A 16,158-nucleotide genomic window follows, 5' to 3' on the forward strand; every position below is an offset into this window, starting at 1 on the left:
CTCCGCACAGTCCGAACTAACAAGCGTCCGGCGCCATAGACCCACATGGGCGTTCGTTTGGACCACGGTAGTAGAACGAATTATCAGGTTTTCCGTTTTAACTGTGGTTCAGTTAACTGCACCACTATATGAAAGAAATAGGCATTTTGCAAAGAAGATACTTTCGATGCTTATGAATGTTTTCCGACATCTTCAAAGTTCCGTTCAGAGTCGCAAAGGAACGAGTGGAGGACGAAAGGCGAGACCCAGTGAGAAGGAACACATCACTATACCGCCCTTGGTTATTTTGATGCGCCAATAAACGCAGTGCTGTGCCTCCTACCGATATTGGAGCTCAGAATTAGTCTCATACGATTTTAAGGTCAGCGCTTTAGCCTTAAACTACTCGATCTTAAGTGTTCAAATGCAATATAGTTTGCAAGAAAGCTGAGCGGAATAGGAGCTTAGCCAGTCGCTTGATTTCTCTCTGGGGAAAAATCACACTTTCTTTATTGCAGTAATAAATTGCCACCGCACCAGAAAACGTTCACTGGTCATATTCGCAAGAAATGACAGCGACCCGCTTTACAATGACTGGGACTGTACATGGCTTTGTAATCAGACCTCCCCCCCCCCCCCCCCAAAAAAAAAAAAAAAAAAATACACCTTCATACGAAGAGGACCCCCCTCCCAAAACTACACCTTCATACGCAGAGGAACAATGGGGCTCCCGTACCCATTCATAACAGGTCACCCCCTACGGTCCCAACACACACGCCCTTCGCGCCAAAGAGTGAACCATCGGCATCAGCGAGCGGCGATACTCCGTCATCTCCATGGTAACCTCGGCGCGGACGACAGCGACATCCTTTGGCCGAGCCGTACGCCGGGCGCTTCAACCGCGCCGCTGCCGCCGCCAGCGGCGGGGTCGTCCACGAGCGCCAGCGATCGCGGCGCCGTTAGCGCGACGTAGCGCGCGTACTACGACGACGGAGAACAGCGCCCTCCGTCCTCCAAGCGTGCTCGGAGCCCCGACTCGCGCTCGGAATAGAACGCCCACAACAACATCGCGGCGGCGCCTTCTCCGCCCGAGCTCCGGAAGACTGGGTCCCCCTCGCGAGTTGGACGAGGCGGGATTTGTACGGTCAGGAAAGGAACCGGCACGGCGTGTTGTGTGTGCGTGAAGAAGAAAGCTGTGCTGGGTGGCGGCAGAAGCAGCCAGCGACCAGCACAGCATAGCGCCATCGATTCTCTTGGCCGAAGAGCAGCGCAGCTCCCAGTGGGTGGAGAGAGAACGACCGCTCCACGCTCCTCCCGAACCTCCCTCGCCTCGACGGACACCAGGCAAGCACCGAGCTGTCATTGCTTTCTTGCCCTCTCCTTGGTGGCCTGTCTTCAGCGTGCGGCGCACTGCTCCTCTGTTTCTTTTTTTGTTTTCTTTTCGAGACACCTGCGAAGAAGAGTAGGAGGCGGTGACGGCAGAACGCTTCGATTTCAGAGCTTTCAGGTGGTTTCGTTTGGTGAGGGCTCCTCCCTTATTTTTCCCTCTTTCTCCGAGCGCAACACGGTCTCGAAATGCGTAACGAGGAGCTCTTCCTGCTTTGAAGCCGCATATTTGTATGCATTTTAAGCAAAAATTTTGCGTTCAAGCGTCACTTCAGCAGGTTTTATATTTTCTTTGAAAAGAGACTCTCTTAGGTGCCATTGCATCCTTAGCACACCCGGAAAGGAGCTGAAGCCAGCCGTTACACAGAAGCAAGCCTGCTACGCGTTTAATGCTATCGGGATACTAATTTCCCAGCCTTGTTTCTATGTCATGTTGAACTATGAAATACTGCACGACAAAACCGGACAAAACCGGTTCTCACTCCTTTGGCGTGAATTTGCTGGCCAAGAGACAAATGGAATAGGAAAATGTCACCTCTTTCTTCAAACGGCTGATAGTGTTTTGAAATAAGTAAAAAAACTAACTGCCAATAAGTCTTACATGAAGCAAATACAGAATGGCTCGCCTACATTGCTAATAGAACTGTAATACTGACTATGCTGCAAATCCTGTCAGGCTTGGACTCCAAAAATAGATTCTCCGTTTATAGGCAACATCTTAAATATCGTAAACTAGAAACGTGAGAAACGTGACTCAAGCATTCGCTATCAGCGAGAGTATACGATTTCAACAGCGAGTGTTCGATATACTCAGGGTTCCGCAAGTGAATTCGAGACCAGGACAACTTATCATGTATCAACAGTACTCATTAATTAAATAAATACTTACGACTATACGAAACAAATCTCTGGGCAGCACAGCAATGAATTGTGGCTATTGTTTCTACTCTATCGACACTCACCTTTTTCCCCACGCACTGCGACTAGCAAGTGTATTTTGTTAATTTTATGTTATGTGAACTATACCTGTATTTCAGACTCTTGCATGATCTCATTTAATATTGCAAAGTGTGAATATCTAGGTTCTTACACCCGCACTTGCCCAATTTGTACATTTCATTTGCGTCATTCTAATCCAATACTCCGTGTCCTTCCTGCAGTAATCCCTATAGACACTGGCAGTATCGGTATATAAATAAGTCAGCTCGCCGTAACCAGCCACCCATGAGTTTAAGCCCTGCTTTATTCGATGTAAAAGCCTTGGGTGTCAAAGTCTTCAACTTGACAGTTTGCCGGGAGCACAGCTTGTGTGATAACCGCGAGTTCTTTCTTTTTCGCAGCTCCCTAGGTGTCCCGACCGTACTTTCAGGGAAGTCAGAGTCAAGGCAGTGAGCGAAATAAGTTTAATTAAACGCAGTGATTTACGAAGCTTGCGTCGTAGTATAGACCCTGTTTAAAGGACGCACGCTTAGTGGCGCGTGTCAGGCCGCCAGCGGTTGACGCGTTCTTGCAGCTGCGTCGTCGTTTCGGGCCCGTAACTTGGCTGACGAGGTCGCCAGCGAAACGCGACGGCCTTAAGTGAGCTGAACTTGCGGTTGGTTTTTGGTGTAGGCAACTTCGCGCCCCGCCTGTAGTGTGTTGCTGGTTTTAAAGCAAAAATGCGTGTGTTCTCTTCAAAGGAATGGCGCAGTAGCTGTTACACTCTCGCTGGAGACCCTAACCGCTCTGTGAGGGAAGGAGCAAGGATTGAAAGAGGGGCTGTTGTTGTAGAGAGTTCCGGGTTACCTTGGAGTATCAGGGAATCTTTAAGGTGCACTGACATCTTACAACACACGAGAATTTTGAGCAGGGGTATCTGTACGAGAGGAAAAAATGGGGAAGAAGGATAAAGAGAGCGACAGAGAAGAAAAAGAAAGGAAGGAAGTTGATTGAATGAATAGTTACCACGGTCATGATAGCTGGTCTCCGAAGCTAACGACGTTGCCACCGATCGTGTGTCTGCGCAAACACGTTTAGTGGCAGAGTTGGACCCCGACTACGACCACTAAAACCTTGCACACCAGGGTGCGCGTGCTCTTGAGAGCGTACCAAAAAACAAAAAAATGATAAAGAAAGATAAGCTGAGCATGGTGGCAATTGCCACCACCCCGCTTCAAAAGGGGCGCTCCTATTCATCCATCCATCCTTACCCCCCCACCTTTCCCTCTCTGGTCATGGGATCAAGTGGGCTTGTGAGCGGACCAGCTTACGTCTTATGAGGACGAGTCCGAAACAGCTCTCACTGTCGTCTCTTCACCGTTATGAGAGGAGAAGAGGTTTGAGAGCTTTTCACTCCTTTAATTATACATCTGGATAGTTCTGGGGGACGTTTGTTGGTTACAGATCTCGGCCCTCTGCTTCAGTTACCAGAGGTAAACCGGTAAAGCTAATTACAGCTCATTTCTGATACATGTCCAAAATTGTTTCATGAGATCACGTGGTGATGAGCTTCTGGGAATTCAGGGTATTCGGCAAGAAATATATGTGACGGGTCAGTATCCATTCAAAATATGTAAAAAATCTACCAGGTGACCTGGGGTGGGTGCAGAGCGCTTCAAGTTTGATAAAATCCTGTGATTTTGCGTCACAGCGGAAAAATTAATATGGTGGTCAACTTCGTGTGAATGTGAAGCTAGAAATTAAAACAAGGGTACGGGAAAACGTCCTGAAATACACGAAATTGATACAATAATGAAAAAAAAAACATGTTGCATCGGCTGGTCTACAGAAACTATGGCGCAAAACTTGCCTCATTTTGCTCTGCCGAGAAGTGCATTAAGGTATATTGAGACGTCTTGAAGTCGCGAAAGCCCAACCATTAACCGTATAACTCTAGTGTGGCAGAATCTTGCAAAGAACCTATATACTCCTGAAAACTCGCCTAGCGCTGATGGTATCGTCTCCTACAAACCGGAATGGCGGACCTAGAATTGCGGCAGCGCAGACTTGGGGCGTTTTCGAAGCGTTATATAGTCATGCCTCCCGACGCTAGCACATATAAGAAGGGCATGCAGGCTATAGGATGCAGAAATTCCGTGCAGTTTCGAGATTTTCGCAAGCGCGTCTCAGGCGAAACAGCTGCTGAGATTATTTCGCCTAGAGGGCGAAATGACGCCAAGGCTGTAGCCCTGTGACGGTGGTTATCGCGCGTAGTCACCTTCGCTCAGATCCGTGCCGACGACGGGGTTGCGCAGATATGTCTGACAAGAATAACCAGCCCAGCACTCAGCAAGGCGCTTATCGCTTCTCATAGTGAGGCATAATAAACCAGTTTCACTCTACGACCATGCAAGTGGGCAGTGGCGATAAACAATAGAATACTCAAGGGGGCTCTCTTATGTTATCGCCGCGTTATGGCCCCGTTCATTGCACGCCAGCTCTGGAGTGACGTCAGGAAACGACTCAAGTGGAGTTCCGGTTATTGCAGTCCCCTCGTGCAAGCCGAATTACTGCTGTAAGCACCAATCTCGGAAAGCAGGCCTCTGTACGGGAGATTCGCCCATGCTCATTTGCGTGTTTTAAAGTGTTTGGCCATCACTGTGGCAGTGATATGATGCACACACAAACTGAAATCGGTGATGGTTCTTGTCGCTGCATTCTGACTGATATGCTTCAAAGCGACGAAATAGTGTCATCGGATAGATGCGCTCCTATCAGATTCAAGCAAATACACGCCTGCACCACATAAAACTCTGTTGCTCTGTTCAGAAAACTTCCACGTCGACATCTTCTATTGGGTATCCTTAGCACTGAAGGTGACAGCAATGTCAAATCTCGTGGAGAACTCATGTGTTCTAGTTCCAGCAGAACTGGAAGCAGAAGCAGCAAGCCATAAATGACTAGTAGAGGGGCGGACCACATCCCAGCTGTTACTTTTTTATTTTCTCTTTCTCTGCAAAGGGTCGGTTTAGAATTTCACCTCTTCAATCTAGATGAGATTCTCTCGTGTTTTCCACTCATTTGCGTGAACCGCCCTCTAGGTGCAAGCCACAGCCTCCTATCATAGCGCTTGATGTTCATATGCCACTGTCATTCCATCACCCTAATCTCATCATCTGCGCGGGCAAGATACAAAAAAAAGCTCTGTACGTAGAATGGGCTTGTATTCGGAGGCACTGGGGACACGATAGAGTTCGCCTTGATTGATTGTTTACCACTTTTCAGTGGCAGGCGAATAGCCTTCATAAAGAAAAAATGACGCTCTTACAAGTAACCTCGAAAAGAGCTGAGACAGGCATCGCCACCGCAGGGCGTTTCTACAGCTGAACTGCAGGGTCTACTGAGGCGACTTTGAGGGTGAAAGATATGCATACAAGAGAAAAATTAACTGTTATGCGTTTAATATCAACTTTTATTACGCGTTTAATATAAACTTTAGGTTGAGTTCTGGCAACAGTCAAGGCACAGAAAAAGAAGTAATAAGTTGAAGTAGCTTATAAAACAATGCAAACTGACATCACAAAGAGAACACCGGGTCTGATTTCGTCTTTCAAAAGCATGCATGCTGCTATCAGTTGGTCTCTGGTCGCCAAAATTAAATCCGCTATTCTCAGCAAATGTCTCATTTTCAGCATCAATGTCACGCGTTGGGCCAGTTTCTTGTTTCGACCAGCTGCGGCAAGTGAATTTATATCGTTCCGTTTCCTGCCGTAATCAGCCAACGCAGAAGCAGCGGCCAATCATAAAACATAATGACGTTCTAAAGCCTTAGCGTTCTTATACTGGAACCAAATTTGTTTTCCGAAGCTTGGTAACGTACAGTCTAGAGCGATCCGAAGGTTATCACGTTCGTTCCGGCTGAAACCGCCCAAGAAATTTTTCCTGGCATGACGGTCACTTAATCCGCTACAAACATAACGGGGCAAGATAGAGGAATCCTTCGCATAACTAAGAACATGTATTTGTTGAAGCGTTCTTGCAAAGAAAAACCGCGTTAGAGCAGCTTCATCGAGTAGGTTAATCCTAAAGTGATCCCCCCCCCCCCCCCTTCAAATCCCCTTCAAATCGTGTTAGGCTCTACTTGCTGAATTACCGAAACCGAACAACACCAAGAACCTTTGCGTTCTAAAGCCGAACTCAGGATATAAGGCGTCTAGATTCTGCCTTATCATCGTAATAGAATTAGCATATTCCCTCTAAACGCGTAAAAAAAAATGTGCTGCTGCAAAAACAAGAATGAAAAGGACGCCGAAATTTGACTGCCCGCGTGGAAAAGAAGCAAGCGACAATGAGAGCTACACCGCACCCATCCTCTGCCCTCGCAATCAAAAACGTGTACTCTACTCTAAGTCCAGGGGAGTCACACGAGTACGCATGGCGCATTCTTCAAATTGCTCGATACCTGTCTCCCCTCACGCCCACTTCAATAACATTCGCACTGATATGAAGGTGAACACTGGACATTTCAGTTAGGACGACATAACGCAAGGACAACGACGATGCCAACACTTTTTCCCCAGATAATGTGCCGTGTACACCTATGACTCGAAAAATTGGACAGTTAAGCTCCGCCCAAACGGTATGACGCGATAACGTAATGGGCTAATTTGGGCATATGCAGAAGGCCATTCTCCACTTTACATTCATAGGTCCCTGGAAGTTCTCGTACCATTCCTGACGCAGTGGTGCAGCGGTTAAGCGATGCGCCACTGCCGTGCGATGGCAGGTGCTCCCAGCGGTGGGCCCTTGCGGCCCAAGTTGCTCATCCCGAGGTGACCAGTCATTAATTTAACTGCCACCTGCCACGGTGTTCAGTTTTCTCACTATACCGTGGGCAGGTTGTGCTGACGCTGCAAGGTCACGTGACCTATGTGGCCCACCTGCCCCCTATGTTGCTCTCTGGGGACTACCTGCCAAAGTCATGCCCGTGGCTCTTCGCTCACAACGCTGACACCGACACCGGATTTTCTGGAGAACTGGGCCATTAACACTACCACGTTAAAAGACAGCAGGACAGTAGTGCGTGCGTGAGGAATCCTTATGGGGGGCGTGGCTAGCGGCTGCAGGCCGCTAGCCACGCCCCCCATAAGGATTCCTCTAGTCGTTCTTAAGCGTTCGGTGCTACCCGTGCTTGCAAGTGGTATACGGCTAAAACTACGACCCGCACACAGTCCGCGCTCGTGAGCTGCTGCAGCGCGTTCGGCACCGTCTACCACTGTGATTGATCGCTCGTGGCAACCAGACCATGAACGTGTCCACGCGTCGTTTTAGTCTAATCTTTCATCATTATTGACCGGCATCGCATCGACGGACCTAAAACCCGGCCGTCGAGCCGTTTCCTTTTCCGACATGGAGTCGCGTGAGAGCTCCCAGAGAGTACGTGCACCGTTCACGCCACCTTGCGGTAAGCGAAACCCAAAAAAAAGTGCAAACGAGACGCGTCGATGAAAGCCAAGCTGGAGTGAAATGACGTGTGAGCGATGGACGCATCGAGGGAGAGTGCATAAACTTGTATAGGAGAAAGCTTTCAGCGTCGCCCTCAAATGTGTTTCGCTTCACACGGCGAAAGCCGAAAGTGGTGTCTCGGTTCAGAGTACGTGTGGTGCCGTCGTGGTTTTTATCAGCCGACTTATGCATCATGAATCTTCTGTAGTGTTTCAGCGAAAATATTAGCAGCTGGGGCTTCCCTCAGTATCTTTGTTTAGCGGCTTGCAGTTCGTGCTGACTTTGTACTGCATAGAATTTGCTTTTTTTCATCATTGTGCTCCATGCCATCAGTTAAGAGTCTGGTTTTGTTCCCCGCAGCCGAGCCAGCTTTCTTTTCTGCGTGAGTCTGCGACTTGTTTGTCCCCTCACTCTTTTGCTACACTTACTTGATTTACGCTGCAAACTTGAAGCTACAGAGTTGGTGCCCAGTTTTTAATGAGGCAGCATTGGAAGCCTCATGGGGCCAAAATGCATCGTTAGTCATAAAATTCGCCCATTGGCCGAAGGGAGTGATGTCACCATAACGGAAACTTCCTATTGGCTGAAGGGAAGGGAGGCCGCCAGACCGGACATGACGTCGCTTCCGGTAAAGGCATCAACAGCTTCTAATTATATAGGATTAGTGTAAATTGTTTTCCTGGGAATGGTCCCGGGGAATTTTTTTAGCTTTCTCTGTCCTATCTATAGTGTTTCGAACAACTACACAGTGAAATTAAAAAGAGGAAACACTAACAAACGTTTTGCAGTAAGTCGTCACAGTGCATAAGGTATGCGAAGCGAAGACTTCGCGATAGAAAACCACCTAAGTGCATACAGGGGTCGCGCAGACTCGTAGCTATAGGGCAGGCAAGGTCCCCTCAGCAGCTGCAGGAGCTGCTACGTTCATCTGAAGTCAGCGCGAGCGCACTGCTCCCGCAGGTATTATGTGCTCCCGTAGAGCGCAACGTGCCCTAACCCTGGCCTCGCTCCGCTCAATCTATGGGCTTGACAGAACAAAGGGGAACGCTTTCATGGGTCTGTGCAGGCACGCATCTCTCCCACGCGGCGACTGAGTGGCGTCCCAAATAAGCAGCTGTAGCAACCGACGCGCCGCCACCGAACGTGATTGAGGTCGATTAGCAGGAATAAAGGCCCCTCTCTCTCTTCTTCTTCTTTTTTGTGTGTTTCTTTTTGGCCCACCGTAGAAAACGAGCGCTGTAAGAAGAGCCGCAATGCAGCAACTGTGCGCGTAATGAATTTTATCGCTGCTTGTTACACGGCCATTGGTCGGAGCGTTGGATGACGGATGATTCGGGTTGTATTACGCCATTTACGCCGCGTCCACGTCTTACACCAATCACTGCGGGTGTCGCTTATTGTCTGGTATGCGACGCGCGTTCTGAAGCTAACCAGTGCTGGCTTTATTACCATCACAATGTGCAGTTGTGGCGGTCGGGGTAAGAGCGTCTAGTATGCTGGGGCGGCGTACGATGCAATCATTGGTGACAAGAGTTATGGACGGGGGTAATTGACTTGCTACCTCTTACCACAGTAGCGTATAAAGCTTCTCCTGCGAACTCCGAGTGTTCCCAACAGTTTGGAGATCGTTAGGACTATTTTCTTGTTCTTGTAATCGTCGTTGCTTCCTATACTCATTGTCTTGCAGACTAATAGTCACTCCCTTACCGGCTTGCAAACTCCAGTCCTCGCAGGGATGAGCTGTGTATATAGAGAGGCGGAGTTACACACCAACTTGCTAACTTGCAACCAGCAGCCACGCACGCACTCACTCACTCACTCACTCACTCACTCACTCACACACTCACTCACTCACTACCTCACTCACTCACTCACTCACTCATTGACTCAGTCACTCACTCATTCACTCACTCTCACTCACTCGCTCACTCACTCACTCACTCACTCACTCACTCACTTACTCGCTCATTCATTCACTCACTCATTAATTCACTCACTCACTCACTCACTACCTCACTCACTCACTTACTCACTCACTCACTCACTCACTCATTCACTCACTCTCACTCACTCGCTCACTCACTCACTCACTCACTCACTCACTCACTTACTCGCTCATTCATTCACTCACTCATTAATTCACTCACACACCCACTCACTCACTACCTCACTCACTCACTTACTCACTCACTCACTCACTCATTGACTCAGTCACTCACTCATTCACTCACTCTCACTCACTCGCTCACTCACTCACTCACTCACTCACTTACTCGCTCATTCATTCACTCACTCATTAATTCACTCACTCACTCACTCACTCACTCACTCACTCACTTACTCGCTCACTCACTCAGTTACTCATTCACTCACTCACTCACTCACTTACTCACTCGTTCGTTCGCTCATTCATTCATTTATTCAGGCGCACTTTTTAGAACTACAGTAATGCTTCATCAGCATAAGAGCTCTGAAAGAATGCAGTGTGGAAACAGCGTTCGCTACAGAAAAAGTTGAGCGCACGTCAGTACTGCCTGCATAAAATACGAAGTGCACTAAAATATATCGTACACAGACTACAGCACACTATAATACAACGTATCTGCGCTGCCAGGGCCCTAAAGGGGCCTCGGTGCCGGCTTCTGCGAGTGCATGTCTGAGTAGGGCCTATTTAATGCTCGAGCCATCAGCGTGGCGGCGGATGCAGTGATTGCCCAAGGCGTGTGTGCGCGTGCCGTCGTCCCGTTTTCGGAGTGAGGCAAGCAGGCGTTACTCTCGGCGTGGCGAAGAAAATATTCATTCCCTCTGGCCTCCGGGGCTGTGGCAACATTGTGTGCTCGGCGCCGACCTCGAGAAGCGCACTGGCTTCTCCCGGCACAAGCGGATGTCTCGGCTCGGGTAGATGCTACATCGCCACCGTTGAGCCCAGACTTCGACGTGTTGCTTCAGAGCAGCGTCTGTGGGATCACACGCGACTCAAAGGAACAACTTTTTCTATGTTATTGCAAAAAAGCGACCACATGGCGGCGCACAAAAGCGCCCCAACTTTTCAATTTTCATGAAAAGCACCGGGGAAACGAAGGGACACACGCATTTCATGCGACATCGTCAAGAGCGCATAATTCTTCCCGCACGCTCAATTCTTGGAGAAAATGGACTTGCAAATTTTTTGCAGGCATTTGATTTCGGAGAAGAAACAAGTACTTATAACTTGTCAGACCCGCGTACATTATAATGCATATCTGTGCTTTCAGGCACTTTTAAATAAACGCAGCAGGTCTTAAAACAGAATAAAACGAGCGTTTTAACACTGACTTCGCCTAGGGATCTGCCGGCTATATGAAGCTATCTTGCGACACAGGCCGGACGCAGACATTGAAGAAGAGACGACACTCTAAAGCTCTTCTTAATATCTGTGCTCTGCCTGTGCTGTAAGAACCATTCAAGAATGTGCCAGCTTCACAAAGAACGCGTTATCTTGCGGACACAGGCGGTTGTCGTTGTTCGTTCAATTCTGGCGGTTGACGCATGCAGTGCGGATGTGAAAAGACGAGATCACTGTGTTCAGGAGAAGGCGCATTGCTTTAACCTCATCAGATATTCCGCGTACGTCATAAATTTGTAATGCGCATGTCTCTTTTAACTTTTTTTTAATAAGCGCATAACTTCTGCAGACTAAGTTTGGTTTATGAGGTTTAACGTCCCAAAGCGACTAAGGCTAGAGAGACGCCGTAGTGGAGGGCTCCGGCAGTTTCGACCACCTGGGGTTCTTTAACGTGCACTGACGTCGCACAGTACACGGGCCTCTATAATTTCTCCTCCAAAGAAATTCTAGCCACCGCGGCCGGGATTGAACCCGCGTCTTTTGGGTCAGCAGTCGAGCACCATAACCACTGAGCCACCGCGGCGGCTTCTGCAGACTAAGTGGCGTTGTAAGTCAGAAAGTACTCAGTGTGTTCCCATGTACTCTTATTTGCAAGAACTGGGTAGCAATCGGGGCGCTCTGCAGCCTCCCATGTTGGTAGCATCGTCTAAATTCCTTTCTCTCGGTGGCCAAATAACCCGCAAGTTTATCGCTGTTTTTCGGAATTTGGACTTGAATGCGCATTCTGTCACTTATGTATTTGACTAAATATGCGTCATAAAACATTGCTGCATGTTTTAAATTCCTTATAAACCCGTAGCAGAAACCGCGGAGAAAGGTCATGGAGAAAGAAGCGCTGATGTATGGCTGTAAATTTTTTTTTACGTCCATTCTTCGGAGCGGCCAGATTTCATAAACACGTTTCGATCAACCCTGACAAACTGGCATTTTATTTAAATCTTAAAGGCTTTACTAACATACATTTCAAATTCCTTAACATCTTCAATCAAAAGACGATGTACTGTACATAGGGCAAAACGCTTGTCTAGAACACGCTCTGGGCGTGTTTCGGGCATAACACGCGATATCTATACAAAACATTAGGATAAAGATGGTTTGGATGTAAGCATGTGCAGTTAAACTTACAGTATTTCGTTATCAGTTTTTGACTTCCTGGTGGCAGTAGCTTTGGGAGGTGCGGAACAGACAGTTCGCTTGTTCTAGACATGCGCTTTGCCCTCTGTACATGTACTTCACCCTTTGTCTGACCTATGCTCTAACCCTTATATTCCATAAAAGATAACGCCACTCACTAATGACTGCCATTTCAGTCGTCACTGATGCCTATTGGCTCACAACTTCCGTATTATAAAAAAAAACGGCTTGTTTTAATCCCGTTCTCCGTAACGTGCTTCAGCGTGCGTCAGCGCTTCAGCCTGAAGAAAAGTGATTCCCGGAACGACACGCGATGCCTTTTCATTCATGCGCATCAGCTGTGTACCTTGGCCCCAGCGCCAGCTCAGCAGAGCGCTACACAACCGTTCACATCGAGCGAAGTCGGCGGACGTTATTATACGTGCCTGTATACCATACATAGCGTGCTCGGCGCGATCCTTGGCAGAAAGCTCATGCGATCGTGCGAAACGCCGCTCGTCCGCCCTTCTCTGGAGGGAACGTATATATATACGTGCTCGGTGCTTTGCTTCCACCCTGGCGCGCCACGCCCTGGAAAAAAAAGTACTCCGGAAAGTAGCTCGCGTGTCCGCGCGCCCAGGGTCTCGCCGTTCAGCTAGGGCTCGGAGCTCGATCAGCGAACGATCCGTAGTATGGCACGGACGGACCGCTGCGAAAACGCCCTTCCCTCCCTCTTTCTCACTGCCTCGCTTCCCCTCTGTCTATCACGTACGTGATGCACAGAACGCGATCATCAGAATGGAAAGTAGTTTTTGAAGTAAAGAAAAAAACGATAAACGAACCAAGACGGAGGGGACTTGTTCGTCGAAGCCCATGGCCGTGGCCAAAGGCAACACACAATACGCGTTTGCGCGTTCCCTGAAAGGGGGCAGCACACTATAACTTTCCATCGTCGTTTTTTTTTGCCCGGCAATCGATCGATGCGATCGACGTGATTCGGCGCAGGCGTCCAGCTAACGGCGTTGCGGAGCGCTCCTGAGAGCACGCGCATGTGCTGTGTGCGCCACAACAGTGAACGGAGGAGGAAAGGTAATTCCGGAATATCGGGTGGCAAGGCGGGTTCGTGCGCACGCAGGGAAACGTGGAACCCAGGGGTTTGAGACAGGAGGGGAAGTAACAGCGACTAGTGTGTACGGGGCAGGGCTTCGTTTGTGTGGCCGCTTAGGGCGCTCGATCGCCGCCAGGAAATGGGGATTTCGATGGCGGCGCCCAGCTGTGGTTGTTACGCATAGCGTGCAGAAGCGTGTGAGAGAGGGTCGCGTTTTTCTCCCGCGTTTTGCACGCCTTTTATGACCCCTGGCCCGTTCTTGCGACCTCGAAGGGTTAAATTATAAATAAAACACATTTGGGTACTGGCGCCGGAGTACTGGGGCCTATATCGAAGGTGTGCAGCTGAACGTGATGGGACGTCGTGCAGCTTCCCGAAATCTAAAGCTTAGAACGCGTCACGTATCTTGAATTGCTCGAGGACTGAATGCCATCTAATTCAGTTCGTGTCGCGCCATTAGTGAGAGACGTAAACGCCACGTTTTTGTTGCCAAAGCAACACTACGCGAGTCACCGAGCCATTTCGCGGAGCTGAGGAAAGGCCATACTGCGCATGCGCGAGGAGCAGCGACGTCACACGGCGCACAGCTGCCGCGCCTACGCGGGTGATCAGAGGGGCCGCTGCAGCGCTCGCCAGTTGCGCACGCGCAGTAGCGGCGCATAGCTAGCGTGCCGGCGCCGCCGCCGCGCGCTCTCCATCGCCTCTCTCTCTCTCCTCGTTGCTTTCGCAATCCTCCAGGTTTAACCAGAGCTAAACCACTGCTAATTTTTTTTAGTTTGAACGGCACCGCTTGTCTACATGCAGATTCCATTACAAGAAAGGCGATAGAAAGAAGAATTCAACCCTTCGCAGTAAACAAAACAAAAAAAAACAATTATGCTCTATACAAAAGCCCTGGAGATAGGTGCTTTGAGCCTTACAACCTGCATTTTTTTTTTTCGTTTACCACTTACTGCGGGGCAAGTGTCGTGCTGTAGCCAAGCGAAACAAACGACAGGAATCGCATTTATAAAAAACAAATGTTTTGGTTCACGGAAGCGAAATAATAGAGAGTTATAGCATAGGATGATGAGCGATCCGCTACTGTGATCCGCTTCCGCGGGGCACCAGTGCATACGCGCTGATTGGTCCCGTCGCGGCAGTCACGCACACAGCTGATGGGTACGTGGCGCCATCTGGTGCCCTCAGGGCGTTCTACGAACGAGCAGTGGCGCCTCGCGGAAGCGGATCGCGCTATGCTAAAACTCTCTAATGACGTGAAGAACGTGCGACGACCGCTGCGCGCGAGAACAACTAACATCCATTTATATGAAATGCATAAATGAAAACTTTGTTACTTTCATATGTCGAGCTGCATGCGGCCGTATGAGTCACACATGTCCTCAGAGGCACAACTCATTTCTATATGACAGGGGAGGCCTTATAAGCACAATCAGCAAACAGGCCCGCCCTTACTTCTGTGACAAATTTGGCGTACAAGTACCGCGAGGACTATTCTTCTAAGCGCGGAGGCGTTTATAGCAATCCATCATAGATTCCCTGCCATTATTCCACAGCCATTGACTGCAGTGTCCTTCGTATACCTTGCAGGACAGCCTTAGCGCGTAAAAAACGCGTCAGTTTTCCAGCAATATATGTACAGTCGGGGACAAAAGTCTCTGGACCGTGTGATCCGCAAACGAATCCGATAGCTCTATTATTAGCCGTGGGCTGGAGTCCAGACTTGTACATACACTGGAAAGAAGAGGATTGTGACTTCTACCTCCGCATGTGCGCTGTCCAGCTGGTTGCAAATAATAGAGCTATCGGATTCGTTTGCGAATCACACGGTCCAGAGACCTTTGTCCAGCATTTTTTGATAAAATTTTTGAATATTGGAGTATTGCAAGGTACTGTTGTGGAAATATTGAAGGTAATGGTCCATTCTTTCGACATGTCGCAAAACCTTTCTTTTAAAGTGTTTGCGTCGCTCGCATCGGGCAGTTAAGACTGTCATAGAGAACCAATGGGGAACATTTTTGACGGTAGCAGAAGCGTCAATAGCAAAACAAAAATGCAAGCCTTCCTATGGGAGATCTGCAGATATATTCATGGTTATGGATAAATCTTACAATATATGAAAAAAATCGCGTTCATAAACTCTTTCCCGTTCGAAAATGCTTTCGTCCGGATTTGCTCAGTATGAGCAAATACAGGGACGCGTAGAGACAGAGCGCTGTGAGACGTCGCGGGGAACCGGTGTCTTTGCCATTCGGCTCCTGTGAGCCGAAAGTCGTGGGGTCTAAATGGGCTTAAGATGGGCTTGAATTGGATAAGAAATGCGCAAGTGCCATTCTCTGCGATGCCAGTGCACGTTAAGGAAACCCCATGTACCGTACATTGCCGATTATAAGTCGACTCCGGTAGCCGAAATGACTCCGCATACATCGCCTAACTGCGTCGCTTAAAAATTCTTTCTCAAGACTTCGAGTCGGTTTTTCACCGATATTAGACTAGCCGCACAAAATGCACGAAATGCGAATTCTTCCTAACTCAGCGACGTACCGAATTCTGAAGTTTTAGCCGAAGTGGAAAATTTCTGGTATCAGTTTTTCAGTGTGGTTACGTTATCTAGTGCAATGTGGAAGTAAAGACTTTTTTCTCTGATTCCTTGATAACCTGGGCATCAAAGAGTTAATTCATTGACGTTTCAAACTCACTTTTTTTAGAGGGCGTGTGACAGTCACGTTAGGAAATATATTTCGGGCATATTTAGGTTTAGGTT

At 48.7% G+C, this 16,158-nt stretch overlaps 1 protein-coding gene across 1 annotated transcript in view; it reads left to right on the forward strand.

Annotated features, from left to right (window-relative positions):
• Positions 1-882: 882 nt before the first annotated feature.
• Positions 883-16,158, forward strand: part of LOC149363468 (beta-1,4-glucuronyltransferase 1-like) — a 79,486-nt gene continuing 64,210 nt past the window's right edge. The window contains exon 1 of the mRNA XM_089573484.1: positions 883-1,323. The gene's annotated coding sequence lies outside the window, so the exon portion shown is untranslated. The remainder of the gene's footprint in view (positions 1,324-16,158) is intronic.

This window comes from Amblyomma mixtum, chromosome 2 (genome assembly GCF_055824585.1).
Source record: "Amblyomma mixtum isolate Tamu chromosome 2, ASM5582458v1, whole genome shotgun sequence".
Classification (NCBI taxonomy): domain Eukaryota; kingdom Metazoa; phylum Arthropoda; class Arachnida; order Ixodida; family Ixodidae; genus Amblyomma; species Amblyomma mixtum.